This window comes from Lissotriton helveticus, chromosome 6, assembly GCF_964261635.1.
Source record: "Lissotriton helveticus chromosome 6, aLisHel1.1, whole genome shotgun sequence".
In the NCBI taxonomy this organism is placed as follows: Eukaryota; Metazoa; Chordata; class Amphibia; order Caudata; family Salamandridae; genus Lissotriton; species Lissotriton helveticus.
The window spans coordinates 923,959,373-923,972,941 of record NC_136067.1 but is presented as its reverse complement, the minus strand read 5'-3'; the positions used below and the strand labels follow the sequence as shown (position 1 = coordinate 923,972,941).

The window sequence follows — 13,569 nt, the reverse complement described above, 5'->3', positions numbered from 1 at the left end:
TTCCACCAGGTACACACCACCAGACGTCAGTGCACACTTTCAACAAACACACACACACACACCACCAGCCGTCAGTGCACGCTTTCACCAAGCACACACACCATCAGCCATCTGTGCACACTTTTACCAGGCACACACACACCACCAGCCGTCACAGTGCATGCTTCCACCAGGCACACACACCTCCAGCCAGCAGTGCATGCTTCCACCAGGCACACACACCACCAGCCATCAGTGCACAATTTCTACGAACACACGCACCACCAGCCATCAGTGCACACATCAATTGTTAACGCATCCACAATTAAGTATTGTAGCAGGGTGTCCAGGGCCAGCAGTGTGTGTGTGCAGGGTGAGCAGAGTGTGAGTATGCAGAGTGAGCAGAGTGTGAGTATGCAGAGTGTGAGTATGCAGAGTGAGCAGAGTGCGAGTATGCAGGGTGAGCAGAGTGTGAGTATGCAGGGTGAGCAGAGTGTGAGTATGCAGGGTGAGCAGAGTGTGAGTATGCAGGGTGATCAGTATGCGAGTATACAGGGTGATCAGTATGTGGGTGTCCAGGGCCAGGAGTGTGTGAGTGTGCAGGGTCAGGAGTGTGTGAGTGTGCAGGGTCAGCAGTGTGTGAGCATGCAGGGTGAGCAGTACGTTGGTGTCCAGGGCCAGCAGTGTGTCAGTGTGCAGGGTCAGCAGTGTGTGAGTATGCAGGGTGAGCAGAGTGTGAGTATGCAGGGTGAGCAGTGTGTGAGTATGCAGGGTGATCAGTATGCGAGTATACAGGGTGATCAGTATGTGGGTGTCCAGGGCCAGCAGTGTGTGAGTGTGCAGGGCGAGCAGAGTGTGAGTGTGCAGGGTGAGCAGAGTGCGAGTATGCAGGGTGAGCAGAGTGCGAGTATGCAGGGTGAGCAGAGTGCGAGTATGCAGGGTGAGCAGAGTGCGAGTATGCAGGGTGAGCAGAGTGCGAGTATGCAGGGTGAGCAGAGTGCGAGTATGCAGGGTGAGCAGACTGCGAGTATGCAGGGTGAGCAGAGTGCGAGTATGCAGGGTGAGCAGAGTGCGAGTATGCAGGGTGAGCAGAGTGCGAGTATGCAGGGTGAGCAGAGTGCGAGTATGCAGGGTGAGCAGAGTGCGAGTATGCAGGGTGAGCAGAGTGTGAGTATGCAGGGTGAGCAGAGTGTGAGTATGCAGGGTGATCAGTATGTAAGTATGCAGGGTGATCAGTATGTGGGTGTCCAGGGCCAGGAGTGTGTGAGTGTGCAGGGTCAGCAGTGTGTGAGCATGCAGGGTGAGCAGTACGTTGGTGTCCAGGGCCGGCAGTGTGTCAGTGTGCAGGGTCAGCAGTGTGTGAGTATGCAGGGTGAGCAGTGTTTGAGTATGCAGGGTGATCAGTATACGAGTATACAGGGTGATCAGTATACGGGTGTCCAGGGCCAGCAGTGTGTCAGTGTGCAGGGTCAGCAGTGTGTGAGTATGCAGGGTGAGCAGAGTGCGAGTATGCAGGGTGAGCAGAGTGCGAGTATGCAGGGTGAGCAGAGTGCGAGTATGCAGGGTGAGCAGAGTGCGAGTATGCAGGGTGAGCAGAGTGCGAGTATGCAGGGTGAGCAGAGTGCGAGTATGCAGGGTGAGCAGAGTGCGAGTATGCAGGGTGAGCAGAGTGCGAGTATGCAGGGTGAGCAGAGTGTGAGTATGCAGGGTGAGCAGAGTGTGAGTATGCAGGGTGAGCAGAGTGTGAGTATGCAGGGTGAGCAGAGTGTGAGTATGCAGGGTGATCAGTATGTAAGTATGCAGGGTGATCAGTATGTGGGTGTCCAGGGCCAGGAGTGTGTGTGTGTGCAGGGTCAGCAGTGTGTGAGCATGCAGGGTGAGCAGTACGTTGGTGTCCAGGGCCAGCAGTGTGTCAGTGTGCAGGGTCAGCAGTGTGTGAGTATGCAGGGTGAGCAGTACGTTGGTGTCCAGCGCCAGCAGTGTGTGAGTGTGCAGGGTGAGCAGTGTGTGACTTTGCAGGGTGAGCAGTGTGTGAGCGTGCAGGGTGAGCAGTATGCAGGGTTAACAGTGTGTGAGTGTGTAGGGTGAGCAGTGTGTGAGTGTGTAGGGTGAGCAGTGTGTGCGTGTGTAGGTTAAGCAGTGTGTGACTGTGCAGGGTGAGCAGTGTTTGAGTATGCAGGGTAATCACTATGTGAGTATGCAGGGTAATCAGCTTTTCACCAAGCTCACACACACCACCAGCCGTCACTGCAAGCTTTCACCAGGCGCACACACACACCATTAACCATCAGTGCACACTTTCACCAGGCATACACACACCACCAGCCGTCAGTGCACGCTTTCACCAAGCACACAGAGTAGTGAGTGCAGAGTAGTGAGTAGAGTAGTGAGTAGTGAGTAGTGAGTGCAGAGTAGTGAGTAGTGAGTGCAGAGTAGTGAGTAGTGAGTGCAGAGTAGTGAGTAGTGAGTGCAGAGTAGTGAGTAGAGTAGTGAGTAGAGTAGATTAGTGAGTAGTGAGTGCAGAGTAGTGAGTAGTGAGTAGAGTAGTGAGTAGAGTAGTGAGTAGTGAGTGCAGAGTAGTGAGTAGTGAGTGCAGAGTAGTGAGTGCAGAGTAGTGAGTAGTGAGTGCAGAGTAGTGAGTAGTGAGTAGAGTAGTGAGTAGTGAGTAGAGTAGTGAGTAGAGTAGTGAGGTGAGTAGAGTAGTGAGGTGACTAAAGTAGTGAGTGCAGAGTAGTGAGTAGAGAAGTGAGTAGTGAGTTGAGTAGTGAGTTGAGTAGTGAGTAGAGTAGTGAGTAGAGTAGTGAGTAGTGAGTGCAGAGTAGTGAGTAGTGAGTAGAGTAGTGAGTAGTGAGTGCAGAGTAGTGAGTAGAGAAGTGAGTAGTGAGTTGAGTAGTGAGTAGAGTAGTGAGTAGAAAGTAGTGAGTTGAGTAGTGAGTAGAGTAGTGAGTAGAGTAGAGTAGAGTAGTGAGTAGAGTAGTGAGTAGAGTAGAGTAGTGAGTAGTGAGTGCAGAGTATAGTAGTGAGTAGAGTACTGAGTGCAGAGTAGTGAGTAGTGAGTGCAGAGTACTGAGTAGAGTAGTGAGTAGTGAGTAGAGTAGTGAGTAGAGAGTAGAGTAGTGAGTAGTGAGTAGAGTAGTGAGTAGAGTAGTGAGTAGTGAGTGCAGAGTAGTGAGTAGAGTAGTGAGTAGTGAGTAGAGTAGTGAGTAGAGTAGAGTAGTGAGTAGAGTAGAGTAGTGAGTAGAGTAGAGTAGTGAGTAGAGTAGAGTAGTGAGTAGGACATCACAGGCAGCAGCTGTGCAAGCTTCTTACACTCACAAGGAGACCACAGGCAGCAGAGGTGCAAGCTTCTCACACTCACAAGAAGGACATCACAGGCAGTAACGGTGCAATATTCTCACACTCACAAGGAGATCACTGGCAGTACACACCACATGAACACACTCCATAACACATAGCAACAATACATTGGCATTTACAATGCCATTAGCTCAAACTCAAATAAATCCGAGCCCGATTGCATTTCTAATGCTTGTTTTTATTGTGGGCACTTGGTAGACTAAGTGTGTGCCAGATCGTAGAGAGCACTGGGGGACATATTTGATTGGACAACCTTAATAAACTGAGTAATTAGCATTATAGAAGGTTTTGTGCAAAATACATGCTGCTTTAAACTGTAACTTTTGTTCCACTAGAAACCAGTACGTTTTCTGCTGGTCTCAGATGCATGAAAAAACCTAAGCAGCACTGTAAGCACGATGACAGACACATTTTGAATGTGTTGCCTTCCTTTCAATGCTTTACCTAGGAGGCCTACGAACAACCTATTGCAATGCTAAAGCCATGGGAGAACACTCACAGTGGCTACCAGTGAGAGTTCCCTGAGTGAGCATAAGATGAAAACAGCAGGAGGAAAATTAATTGCCATGCTCATTTAAGAATCGAAAGTACTTTAACCAAACCCAAGGGACTTGTAACTTTCTCACCACTGGGCGGCTGCCCAAGTGAGTTTGACCTGACTGAATCTTGCCAGCAACCTTGATTCGCCCATTAACAATTAGCTCAGATTTGTTTACAATGAGTTTCAGGAAGTTATGTTTTATTGCAACCAGAAATCAATTAAGCAGCCACCTAGATTCTGAGGGCAGTCAAGTGTCATTTTATCTAACCTGCCTATGAGATGAGGTGCATTGGTGTACATCATTGCTCATCAGCTATGTAGCTTGATAAGCTAAAGTAAGCATGTGATGTAGATGTTAAACAACAGTGGAAACAGACGAGAGCCCTGCGGGATGCCAAATTTAATCGGCAAGACATTGGACCAGAAAGGACGTAATATCCCAACGTGCAAGCAGTTGGACGGAAGGAGATAAACCAGTTTACAACTGGACCACATAACTCAAACTGCTGCAACTGCTGGATCAAGATGAAGGGTTCCACCATATCAGATACAGAAGGATAGGCTTTCAGAATCCCTGTTGTCTACGATGCTCATGAACCAAATGAATGAAAGCCGGCTCTGTTCCTGGCTTTAGTTTGAAGTACATTGGTGCTTGGATAAATACTTTTATCACTTTCAGGTAGGATAACAAATGCTCCCCCGCTAGTTTTTCTATCAATCTTCCAAGTGCTGATATCAGAGTTATAGGGAAGTAGTTTTCAACTATGCCATATTCAGTTTCTGCTTTTTCTGAGATGGAGTAATGAATTCTACTATCCATTTATTTGAGACAAAACCAGTGGAGAGGGTCAGATCTAATAGATGTGCAAAGAAAACCTGCCATTGCCTTGACAAGGATCTTTTACAGGCTCTTAACTTCATTTGTACAGAGAGACTAAATGCAATGTTTCCAATAAATGAAATGGTACATTACTTGTAAATTAAAAATACTTTATTAAATAATTTAGAATTAGATAATAAATGTTCTATTTTTATATATTTTTCTAACATTAATGTACTTGGTTTATATTTTAGGTATTGTAAGTATTTTATTTTATTTAAACAGTATTTCCTATGGGGATTTACTTTAAGTCCCTACTTCCATTATTTTCAATGAAAGGGTGTTGCAGTACCACCGGTTGGCCATGTTTAGTGCAAAAATGTAAGTTACTACAAATGTGTAGTTTTGAATACCAAAATGTGGAAAACTTACTTTAAAGTGTAAGTTACGTTTGTGAATCGGGCCCTGTGAGATCAAAATGCACCTGGGAAATACCAAGAATAGAGAAGGAAGCGATTGACTGAAGACCACTCAAAGCCTTCTCTTAGGATGTGTTATGTATTGGAAACAAACCGGCACATGCATCAAGAAAAGCTTTTGCGAGTCCTTAATTGCGATTATTAATGAATCGCAATTAAGGACTCTCAAAAGCCTATGCATGTAGGAATCACTATTAAAATAGCGATTTCTAAACATTCCTTAATTGAGACCCGCACTTTGCAAGTAGCAATTAAGGAATGGCTCCCCAGGCCCATAGGAATGAATGGGAGATTGCATGCACAATTTGCGAGTACCAATAGGTACTCGCACATTGCGCATGCAATTTCAAGGGTGCAAAGGTGTCATAAGGACACCCTGTTGCACCCCTGAAATTGTGATGTGCACCCATGCTAGACACGCAACATGAAACTTTAAAAAATGCACTTTAGTGCATTTTTCTACATTTTTGCAAATTAATCACCAATTTAATTGCTCGGTGATTTGCAGCCCCAAACACCAAAATCGATATTTAAAAGTGATTCTTGCATTGCATTTATGGAATCGCAAATTGCGATTCCTTAAATGCAATCGCAATTTAAGAAATCGCAATAAACTGCGATTTCTCAAATTGCAAGTGCCTTACACCTTGATGAATCGCAAAAGCCCTTTTTGCGTGCGCAAAAGGCGGATTATTGCGAATCGCACCGTTTGCGCTCGCAAAAAAGGTTGATGCATGTGCCTGAACAGGTCCAACAAACAGGTTAAGCAAAATATGCGAAACCCAATTATAATTATTAAACGTAAATTGCAATCAAGAAAATAATTCACCCATATATACATATATTTCGTTTCAAGGGTCTCTTTAAAACATGCCAGCTCAAGAGCCACTCAAGAGTGATGCTTGTTTTCAGTAATATGGATAACTAGCCACTTGGCACTGGACTGAAAGCCCCAGCATATTTGTCCCAGCTGCAGAGCCTCTGCCATATGCTAAAGACTTCCCATCGCCCCTGACCTTTTTCCGGTCTGACTCATCAATTTAATTCTGAAAGACTGCTTTGCAGAGTGCCAAGTGGCCGAGACACTCACACCTGGGGGCAGTGATGCGTTCATTTACCTCTGTATCAGCGTCTGTCGCTGGTTGCTTTGATCTCGGATACTCTAGGTCTGTATTCTCACATGTGAAGAAGAAGGATGAAACATTTCAATGTTCCTTTGATGAGCTGTACTTGATACAGACCAGTGCCCCTGCTGAGAATGCCAGGAAGGCACATTTTTGGAAGCCTGTCTCCTGGTTAATAAATGTTGTTATCACTGTACACCTGGGCAGAAGAAACTCAAAGGTCCTGATTACAAGTCAAGCAGAGCACATTTACTGCATCGTTTGTATGCATTCAATTCACTCCATTCGGTTGCAAGTCTTCCATGTGCGAATTTTTGCATGTAATTTTATAGTGCTGTAAAACTGCTTGAGAATAAACCGTTTGCAGAAAAATGCGATTTAACTGTGTTGTAAAATCCCATGCAGAAAAATGCGATTTAACTGTCTTGTAAAATCCCCTGCAGAAAAGGAAATAAGCTTTTACAAGTTAAAAGTTGTGAGGAAACTTTTGGGACATAGAATTACCAGCTAAATTCACCACCTGGCCGCAGCAGATGGTAAACATAAATCATAGATGTAATCAGCTTATGAAAAAGGAAAGCATATCTAAACTTATGTAGTTGTAATATGATATACGAAATATTTTTTAAAAATTGAATTATGAACACAATTATTTGCAACTTTTTTAAAAAGCAATATTAAATTAGCGATTTCTTTGAGGTATATGTAGATGTGTATAATAATGGGCCTAGTCAGAAGCAAAAATTGCAAATAAAATATTTACTTTTAAATGTTTCAAAACGAATAATTTGGAGAAAAATATTTTATGTGAATCAACCAAAACAGTGTATTAAAAGTGATTTTAATAGAAAAAACATTTTCTAAAAATGTCTTTGCTCTATGACAAATGTTACATAAAGTATATCAAATAATAACGATTAAATAAAAAATAGTTCACAAATACATCGAAGAAGGTCTTATCATGCTATACACCTTGTCAAGTATAACAAATGGCCTATTAACACCTAAATATATGTTACACAATACCAGACTCAAAAACATTGTAATTTCCTCTTAGAAGCAACACTTATGATGCACTCTTTTTTGCAGGAGTAGTATTGTGTTCTTGTATATTCGCCATCTGAGCAGACCTTCTTCACAGCCTGAGAGAGCACAATTGTTCAGAAAACGTTGAATAGGTGGCTAATGGGGAAGAATGGCAGCTTGAGCTTGTGGTGAGTGGACAGATTTGCCTATGTGGAAATTGTCTCAGTACCCCTGTCTGGAGGGCACAAGTATGTGCATCTGATGAATGAGGCATGGTGATATGGCCTTCTGCTACCGTGCTTGTGAATTGTCTAACTGCATGTTTCATGTCGCAGATGACGCATTGATTAACCGCATCGATGCTCGCAGATTTACAACCATGCGCTGGGATTTTCAAAAACCCATTATTCATGACGAGCTGGGCTCGTCATGAGCGTGTGAGCAGGCTACTGCATGACGAGCCCAGCTCGTCATGAGCGTGGAAGGGGTTAATCCTTTGTTCAGCGAGGTCCACTAATGTTTGTCATTGAGCTGACCTCATGTCACATCGCAACTGCACCCTATGCTGTGACATTTATATTTTTTGTTGTTGCTGCAGACTGATGACTTAACCAACCCATTTTCTCACGCAGGGTTCCATTCTGTTGCTTACTGCAATGATGGAATTTGTTGATTTCCATGAGTTTTGCTATAAAGCAGACTGAGTTCCCTCCATTATGGAAATTGTCTGCAATATTTGGGCCAGAGTGTGTACAACTGAAGTTGTGGCCACCGATGCTGGAACTGTTGAAGCAACAGTTTATTCTTCTTCACCAGATGGGCTTCACTCCTTATCAGCCCCTTCATCTGTTTCTCCGATAGGGTCATGTGAGAAAGTCTTCCTTTTTGCTCTGATCACCCCCGTTTGTTGATTGCTACTGCTGGTAGCTGACTCATTGGGCCCTGGGCTCTGCTAACCAGACCAAGGGCCAGCGCTCTGTGTAAAAGGTATATGGTAATTAGGTGTCATTACAATTGGTATGTATTGCGACTTATATAGCGCACATATCACCCAAAGACATCAAGGCGCTTGCTTAGGGAACCCGTCCTGGTATGCCCCTGTGAGATACCCCGGCAGGGTATCCACAAGGTGAAAGCCAGGCATCCCGCCGCGAGGGGCCGTAGTGGAGATTAAGCAAGCTATTGCCCAGAGTCGCAGAGTGTGACCCCGTGAGTCGAGTAGGCACCGGAGCGAGAATTGTCGAGTCCGTGGATTTTTTGAGCCCGAGACCCGCCGAGGCGGGGAATCGAACCCTGGTCCACGGCCGATCTCAGCTCCTGGGTCTGCCGCCTCTAACCACTGAGCCACGCTTCTCGTATAACAACCTACCTGTAAGCCCCTAGCATATGGTAGGGCATGTAGGTTTAGAAGCTTTTAAAAGCAAATTAAATGCAAAGTCGATTTTGAATTGAAAGTTAATTGCAAAGTCTTAAAATATTTTTTTTTACATATAGGTCACCCCTAAGGTCTCCCCAAGGTGCCTCAGGGGTAGGGTGCCTTATAACTATAAGTAGGGGAATTTAAAAATATGTTTATATGCCCTGGTGAAGGAAAAACTGCCAATTGTGTTTGTCTCCATTGTAGCACAATAGCTCCGTAGGCTAGCATTGGAATGGGAATATATTGATAAAGTATAACTTTTGATAGAAGTGAGGTGAAAATATAATTCAAAGACTTAAAAGAATTGCTATGATAAATCCAACAACTTTCCAAGGCTAGATTTGTTAAAACATACATAAAATATGTTATAAAACTTGCTTTTCTGATGTGCCAAAATCCAGCCTTCTAGTAGCCTCTCCTGATTGGCCAGACCTTGACAGGCTGAGCCAAACTGCTCCGATGAGGTGTGAAGTGGCCTGCATAGAGGCAAAGGACATCTGGTGGGAGGAGATCTGTAGCTGCAGAGCAAAAGGTAGTGGGGGTGGAGAAGCTAAACTTGTTTTTAAAGAGGGAATGACAGTTAGGACAGGACACAGGCTCGCCCCTACTTTCTGCACCCCGAGCCAGACTGAAGCCCCAGTAAATTGAATTAGCAGAGGGACTGGAAGGGGAATGTTAGGGAAAGTTAACCACACCAGGGGATTGACTTAGCCAGATCTTAACCTCAAGGAGAGAGTTTTTTCATTTTGGATGCTATAAAATAGTGCTTTGTGCGAATAGAATATGCCACACTTTGGGGGAAGTTGTCTTACCCGAGGGTGGCACACTGTACACCATTGGTCAGGAGTGCCCCCTGCTTGTCACCCCAGAGTCATGGATACGTATGGGAGAAGGGCCTGGCAACTCAGATCCCTGCCTGAAAATACAAGAAGAACAAGGACTGCCCTGCTGGAACCCCTGGCCTGCACCAAGAGGACTGCACTCTGAATGACTACATTTGCTGCACACGCTAGGTTTCAGCAAAAGAAGGACTTTGCCTGAGCAGTGGAATCCCTGAAAGCAACAGGTTAAAAGAGCCCCACCTGCATCATCTCCACCAAGAAATGTCCAGCTGGACAGGGTTCAGTGGACTTTTAAGGAGTTGACCAGATGCATTGTGGGTCTTATAGTCCCAACTTCCCAAGGAGCAACTCAAAGGCCCAAAATAAATGTCTGGAGAAGAAAATCTGCCCTGCCGGACGCTCAGATAGCACAAGAGAGGACTGCACTCATAAGAACTGTACCTGCTGCACTCACGAGGCGTCATAATGAAAGGACTTTGCCTGCCTTATAGGATTAGGAGTGTACTCCCTGATCAGCAAAAGGCATAAAAGTGCTGGAAAGGTTACCTGCAACATCAACAACTAGGGCAACTCTAGCTGACAAGCTTCACCTGGATTTTATTTGGATTGACCACATGCAGAGTAGGAACTGTAGTCTCAGACCCCAAGAGACAAACCTTAGCTTCTGAGCCCTTGGCTGGTGCTGTAGACCACTTTCCTGCATCAAGAAACACTTCTGGAAGTAAGTGTAAAAGTGTTGACATCATGGGTGGCCTGAACTCTTGGCTTTGTCCTGGTCCAGCATGCTCATTTTTTAATCCTTTGAGCTCTATTTGCTTCTAAGCCCTAGTTTTACCTTTAATCTTTAAAAAATTCACATCTCTGGTTCCCGACATTGGATGTTTGTTGTTGTCATGCCATTTTAATCATAAAAATATTTCCTATTTTTATAAATTGGTGTTGGATTTTTATTATCGGTTGTGTCTTACTTATTTAATGTATTGGTGTTTTTAAATGCTTTACACACTTGTCTCCTAAGTTAAGCCTGCTTGCTCGCTGCCAGCTCCCAAGGGTTGAGCAAGAAAATAATTTATTGAGACCTTGACTGGACCTTATATTGTGATTGTGACCTTATTACTAGTGGTAGGTACCTACCTACACCAACTAATAAACCACTTTCCAACATGTCATATTTGATTAACTCTTGCCCCTCAGCCAGGGTCACATCTGCAACTTTTTGGGGAAAGGTTGCCGACAACAGTGGTTGGGTAATAGATTCTGTGGCTATTGTAATGCTCTAAGATTTCGTTTTTCAGTGGCCCCTATTACTGAGGCAAACTGACCTGATACAATTGTTCTTGTGGTTTTTGAAGGCACAGTGATTGGGTTTACAGATTTAGTTGTGATGGGCTGCTAAACTGGTAATGTTTGTGCTGTTAAAGAAATACTGCTATTCGCTGTTTTTCCAGATTGTGTTGTAGGTTGTTGTTCAGAAAATGGCTGAGGGGTATGACTTGTTGAGTTGACATATAATTAAATGTTGCTATGAAACAATCTTTAAGAAATAATACATATATTTATACAATACAACATGATTACTATTGTCCATGTTTTACTTTTAAGGATACTAGCTTTTCTGAGTCTATGATTCTTGAATTACCACAATGTATACAGCACTATTATATGATTGGTCTCTGGAAGATGAAAAACACTCTTGAATTAGCAATAAAGAGTCCTTTACTGTGCATCATTCAAATTAACTGATGAAGAATAGGCTTTCTATGCATTCTACTTTACAATATAAAGAGTAATTATATGTTCGGTTAAGTGTGGCGTTGGAAATGGAGTAGGGAAGGGGAGCGGCATGCGTTCAGAGCAGAGGTTACACTGTAAGCGGATAGTATTAAATGCTGCCTCAAGACTGCAGCTGATGTTTGGTGTAGGGCAGGGTGTCATGCTGCCAAAAGCCCCGTCTCCAGAAGCAGCTGTTACAGGTTTTGCATCCAATGATTTCATGTACTTTGAGGGGCACATCAGTCATGCTTCTTAAACATTTGTACTTCAGGAATGAGTTATGTCAGACAAAATTAGCTCTCCGGTTGAAAAGTTCAAAAACATAATTTTACCTTAACACTTCAAAACACACTCTTCTATTTATTTGTTAATAATATATATTGTAAATATATGAAAAATGTATGCAAATGATAATCATTACACAGCAGGATATCTAGGACTAACATTTTTCTTCATGCTTATACATATATGTGTGTTGTTTGTCACTAACCTGGTTCCCCTACACCTCCAGCCTCTACTCTTCCTTGTGATATGTAAGAAACTGCACTCCCATCCTAGGGAGTTTGTTTTAGTGCAGGACTACCACCAGTCTCCAGGTTCTCCCTTCTGTGTTTAGAAAGCAGGTCCTAGCTCAGCGCCCGAGGTCTTGAAAACATTTTTGGGACTAATCCACAGACCAGGGGTGTGTGGAGACAGCATTCAGTTCATCTTTGATTTGTTTCCACAATTTTGATCGACTTGTGCGATTGTGTTGGAGCACAAATGCCCCATTAGGTGGCATCTTTCACCACCTCCTCTACAAGCACTTGTAGCTCTTCCTCTCTGCATTTTACTTTCTGATTCACCCATGAGCCGTGCTTGACAATGGAATTAGAAAAAAAGATGGATAACTGTTTTAAACTGTGGATTAGATTGGATTTAAACTCCAGAAAATGGCTGCCAGGTGGTTAAAGGGTGGACGATATGTATCAGGAACAAAGGGATGCTAATAATCCTTAAACAAAACACCCTTCACAGCACTAGCAATGAGATGGGAAGTAGGAAATGATGTACCATTTTTATGTCATTCCTGTTGATGTGGTATTTCTGCCAACGCACAGTTTTTGTGTGATTTTACCAGCCTGAAAAATTGAATGAGTTAAAATCACACCTGTTAAAATCAGATACACTCAAATAGTTTCTGTGGGACCCAGAAAATAGGCATAATCAGGCACTTTTCTAGGCCAATGGATAATTTTACCAGCTACTAATGGCAAAATATGGGGTGAATTACTGATGAACTCAAGAACAGAGCCAAACTGAGCATTTAACCTGCTTTTAAAGACCATGCACTACCTCATTCATGAGATAGTATTCCTCATTGATAACATAGTATGATTCCATAACTCGCATATGTCACAGGGTACCACAATTATATTAAGACCAATAGACATGTGCATATTTTTAACTCTTTGTTTTTTATATTTATTCCACGAAATTTCAAATGTTTCCTCACTTTTAGGGTCTGGTAAACATTTTTAGGGAAAAGTAAGGAATGCTGTAAAACTGTAAAACAGCTTCAGGTTGGTGTGCCAATTTCCATCCACTGCTCTTTTTACCTATGAATATCGGTTACACACGCACACACACACACACCCTCCTATTTTTCAGAAATTGAATTTGGGAAATTTAGGGTCTGATTAGGAGTTCGACAGAAGGGTTACTCTATCACAAAAGTAACAGGTATCCTGCCTGCCTTATTATAAGTACCTCATCCAGTGGCACAGGTAAGACGGCGGAAGTGATATCCGTCACGTCTGTGATTGAGTAACCCGTAAAACTGTAAATCAGGCCTCTAGAGCCTTCCTATTGGGGTATATAAACAGTTACACGTACTATCCCTTACAATTCCAAATTCCTCCAGAAACAAGGCAAACCAATAGGACCAACATTCTAAGGAGTATACAGAGCACCCTAAAAATAAATGGAGCAAATATTTTTTTTAAAGAGCCAATTAGCTTTGGACGAATAATGCAAGAACTTTTAACTTTAAATGCAGGTATACACCTTATACATCTTCTGGTGCTGTGGGTTACATTCAAGGCATCTGAAGTATGTGACTGCTGCTCAAATAATATTTCAAAATTTTTATATGAAGCAGGATCCTGGTACACTGGCCACACAATCCTTTACATTACAAATCGATTGGGGGTGTAATTGCACGATGAT

At 43.3% G+C, this 13,569-nt stretch overlaps 1 protein-coding gene across 3 annotated transcripts in view; it reads left to right on the top strand.

Moving 5' to 3' along the window:
- Positions 1 to 13,569, top strand: part of HS3ST5 (heparan sulfate-glucosamine 3-sulfotransferase 5) — a 636,371-nt gene that overhangs the window by 346,239 nt on the left and 276,563 nt on the right. For 2 of the 3 annotated variants that reach the window (XM_078648571.1, XM_078648572.1), the window contains exon 4: positions 7,390 to 7,514. The exons of the other annotated variant lie outside the window; for it this stretch is intronic. The gene's annotated coding sequence lies outside the window, so the exon portion shown is untranslated. The remainder of the gene's footprint in view (positions 1 to 7,389; positions 7,515 to 13,569) is intronic. 3 annotated transcript variants of the gene reach the window in all.